The sequence below is a fragment of the Sturnus vulgaris genome, chromosome 3 (genome assembly GCF_052056855.1).
Source record: "Sturnus vulgaris isolate bStuVul1 chromosome 3, bStuVul1.hap1, whole genome shotgun sequence".
Lineage (NCBI taxonomy): Eukaryota > Metazoa > Chordata > Aves > Passeriformes > Sturnidae > Sturnus > Sturnus vulgaris.
This window is the reverse complement of record NC_142245.1, coordinates 45,342,610-45,347,312: the sequence shown is the minus strand read 5'-3', so window position 1 is coordinate 45,347,312 and position 4,703 is coordinate 45,342,610.

The window sequence follows — 4,703 nt, the reverse complement described above, 5'->3', positions numbered from 1 at the left end:
GGAATTGTTGTAAATTAATTAAAGGGCTGAAGCAAATTTCTCACAGGGAAAGATTTTAAAATGTAGTTCATTTATTTTGTGAATAGTGAGCCTAAGAATATTGATTCTAATACATAGCTGTCTGCATGGAAAAAGAAAACAAACTCCTGTAGTAATTATCTATGTCATCCAGAACTACAAAAAAATTCAAATGAGAAAGCTCATGTTTTAGCTTTGCATGAAATTTAGCTTTCAGGAAACTACCCATGAAGCAAATTAATATATTCCTCTTTTTGTTTTTTATCTTCATTATTTCAGAGATTATAGCTTGGTAGTACTTTCTTTTCTTTTTTTCTCTTAATATAAAAATTATGATACCTCTGTGTCATCAATAAAAGTTATCCATATTAGAATATATATTTATTAAACACAAAAAAAGTGAGTCAAGTATGTGAGTCTGGTTGTTTGACTATTAATTATGACTTTGGCAGAAACCCAAATTTTAGTATCTTTTTAGAAAGGATCATAAGTTTCTAAAGGCATTTTAGGACTAAGAGGCAGGAGAGGGCTAGAAATAAACTCCTCAGAGAAAACAAAGTCACATATTTTCTGGTTTGAGTGCTAATCAATTTATGGGAGATTCCTAGAGAGTCTGATATAAAAGTTAATGGGTTTTCTCCATTGCAGATCTCCTTAGAAAGTTCTCTGAATATCCACAGGGAACTTAAATCATCCTTCCAATTGCATTTTAAATTGATATTCTTGAAATATCTCTGTAGAGAAGATACTCTGTATTTACTTCTGTAGTTGTGACAATAGTTTTTCAAGCAGTCTACTGCTTTAATCTTTATTAAACCCTGTAAAGAGCCTTCCAAGAAAGTTTAACTCTGGTTGAAATTGTGTCAGTTTTTGCATAATTTTACCTTCTTCATGATGTGTGGAGAGGAGCCTCCCTTTAGAGCAGTGTGCTGCCTTTCATGGTGCAGGTGACAGTGGGGTAGTGACGTGCCTCAGCTGAGCAGGTCTGTGAGGATCCCTGCCCTCCTGCAGTACCAGGTTGGGGACACACTGGATGGAGTGCAATGCAGAGCTCTTCCTCAACACCTGCTGCTGTGTTTCTGTCTTCAAAATGAAGTGATGAATATATGGATGTGGCCTGGCTACATGATCTCTGGGTCAGAAATGGCCATTGCAAGTGCCCTCTCTTTTCTAACTTAGTCCCAAGGATCTGTACATGAAGGTCCTTTCCCACCTTCACCTGAGATTTTCTGTGGTACTTTGTAGGGAGCATGAGAAATGTAATAGAAAGTTCAACGAGCATGTTTTTGGTGTCTTAGCTCCTTCCTGACTTCTAAACCCAACAAACTGCAGCCAAGTGAAAGCAGTGGCTGGAGAGCATGGCTGTTATCTCAGCAGGGCAGCTTTTGCTTCCCGTAAGGAATGCCATGGGTACCAACTCTATCGATGTTCATCTTGGCATGGTGTGCTTCTGGGAACTGCCACAGAGAGGCAGAAGTAGAACCACTGGAAGTCTCCATGCCACCCCAGGCACGTCCTGCCTTTCTATGTTCTGTTTGGCCAACAACCTGCTGTTTTGGAACTAAATCACTGAAATAGTGTCTAAGGGAAATAACAGCCCAGCTCTGGCTCCTGGGGGCATTTTGCCTATGTAGAGGATGGCCTTCAATGGCTCTTGAAAAAATGACAACAGGGAAGGTGGAAGCATATGTGCAATGTTATTAAAATCCAAAAGAGATTAGTGGTGGAATGGCAGAGGAAAGCATCCATACTCTCTAAAGCATGGGATTTTGTTACATCTCTGTGTTCCTATATTAGATAAAACTTTAGCAATAATATTGTCCATTCAATTCAAAAATTCATGCCACAGTACTTGCCCCAGTGACTTCTTGCAGCAGCACAACCCCCCAGCTAACAAAAGTCTGCTTAAGGAAACATCAAATTTAAAAAACATATTTTTTGGGATGAGGATGCAAGAAGGCAGGGGCATGACCATGCTGCAGATTTGCAAGGGCTACAGGTTGACATTTTTAATCTTGAAGCTATAACTACACAATTGTAGATTTCTTTTAGCAGGAGATGACTAAGGCAGTTTTGCCATTAGGTTCTGTAACACACAACCTGGTGGCTGAAGGAGAGGCCCCCTCAGCGCCAGGTCTGAACTTGCATCTTGCTCAGACTGTTTTTACTGAAGAGGGCAGGAGATGCTTTTACCTCGGTGCTTTTCTACCCTGTGGTTACTGTCGTCCCCATCGATGAAATTGTGACAGGAGAGTAAAAATGATTAATGAAATAAATTCCCCCTTCTTACCTCACAGTGAAGTTCTGGATGTAGACATGTTTCTATAGTAACAATAATGTCTTCAGGAGAATTTGTTGGTTTATCTCCTGGATTAATTCTTTGGAGCCTTGCAATGTTTGGAATTCCAAACATCTTTCTTCTCCACAGAAAGAAGATTGTTTCTTCATTTATAAAGAACAACCAAAATTAAAGAACATATTGACTGGCATTTAATATTACTAAAATACAATATTTTTACAATTTTATAATGCCAACAAACACCCCAAACCAGCCCCTCCCCACCCCAAAATAACTAAGCATGGGAGGAATATCTGTGAAATATGCTGAAAAGAATGAATGAAGTGGTCTTTTCATTTGGTAGAGCAGGGCAACATCTCATGACAAGAAAGAAGACAAAAGTGTTTTATCTAAAACACAATAATTTCAGTTCATAATTAAACCATCCTATACACTCCAGAATAACATGTAGTATCTTTTTTATAGGATGCAAGTTTTGAGAAACACTTTTCTTTTTTGCAGGTGCCTTTGTACAAATGCTTAGGAGCCTGCATTTTTATGCCAATGTGATAGAAAAACTGCTTGAATTTCCAGAAACACTTGGACATTCTTTTGCATTTCCCTGACAACAGAAAAATGATACAATGCAGTTCCTTCATGCTGGATCTTTGCAAGGGATCCTCTACACTTTCAGAAGAATTAGTGTATTTCAGTCAGTCTTTGCTGAAATTGTGCTGAATTGTGCTGAAATTAGTTTGTGGAGAACGGAGTCTTTAATTCTTCTCATTATTTTTCCTAAATATGAGCTGCTTACCTTTTCTTCCCATCTAAACAGATCTTTAGAGCAAAATGCATGCTGACCCATCTTATTTTCAGGTGAGTTTACGGGTCGGTACAGGTTACTGACCCAGAATATAGGAGTTTAATTTACATTACACTCTGTGTCCTTGCAGAGCATGGTCTGATAAACTCCTGGGGTTCTGTAGACTGTCCCTTCTATGCTAAAAGATGTTGGAGACTACTATTCTGGCCTTTATTTCTTTATTTTAAATACTGACCCAAATCTGGTCATGGCCCTGTGCAATCTGCTCTAGTGAAAGCCTTGTTGAGCAGGAGGCTCAACTAAACTAGATCATATCCAGATGTGCCTTCCAACCTCAACCATTCTGTGATTGGAGCAGGTTATGTTTTACCTTGCCTGCAATTTTCTGCACAGGTACTCCCACACATCTCAAAGCTGTAAGACCAGGCCAAGAGTTCTTTTTACAGATGCTCATTTTGTGCACTGCTGGACACAGGGCACAGAAGCTTGTCAGATAGAGAGAGGCAGGAAGAGACACACAGAGATATTACACAGGATGTGCAGAAGTCACCAGGGAAAACACAATTCTCCTCATTGCGTGGGAAGAGGTAACAAACACCCAGCAGGCTGCAGAGTGAGCAGCAGAGCTGTGGCAGGTGTGCTGAGTGCTGCTGTGGGACCTCACGGCTGCACTCCAGGTGGCCCCAGGGCTGTTGTGCCTCTTTCTGCTCCAACAGGGATCTGGAACAGATAGAACAAAGGCTGATGTGGCTCATCAGGAGGATTTAGGAGATCTGCCAGTAGGATATAGCATCCTCTGATATCCTATATCCTCCTCAAACACTGTTGAGCTGCTCTTAGGCTCCAGTTTTCAGTATCATATAGCTGTTGGTTGGCATATCTGAACAGATACACACATAAATAAACATTTTTACCAACTTGAAAAAAGTTGCATAAAACCCGGAAAAAAGCATTTGTAATGGAATATTAACGTTTTCACTATTGCTAGTCAGTTGTTTTAAACATATAATCCCTGAACACAGAGAGAACCTGAACTGTGACAAAGGAGCAGCTACAAGTATAATGTACTCCATGATTTTCTGCAGTTTGTATTCTGTAAATACTTTTACTTGTGCTCTGACAGTAGTATTAATCTGGGCAAGCAAAAATTATCATAATCAGTGTTTAGAGACAAGAAACCTGGGGAGTAAAAAAAAAAAAAAAGTAGTTCTATTCATGGGAGGACCACCTGTGGATATAACAGATATCTGTGTCATGGCTCCTACACATGGAGCCAAATAGCTCTGCAGAGGTGATTTTGCAGCCTTAAAGTCTTGGGAATAACTTTAAGAGAACTTAAAGTAACTATTTGTCCTTGCTTTAGGTATTTTTCTCATCAGAGTTTTCAAGATAATGCTCAGAAACTGACAATCACATTTGCATCACCTCACAGAAATCGTAATTTCTGCCATGATTTTGATTATTACTTCCAAATATGCCAAATCCCTTGCATGCTACTTGTTTGTAAACTGGCAATGTGCAAGATTTTAGTCTATTTCAATGCACTTTTTTGGCATTTGAACCCAGGTACATAACAACTAAAAA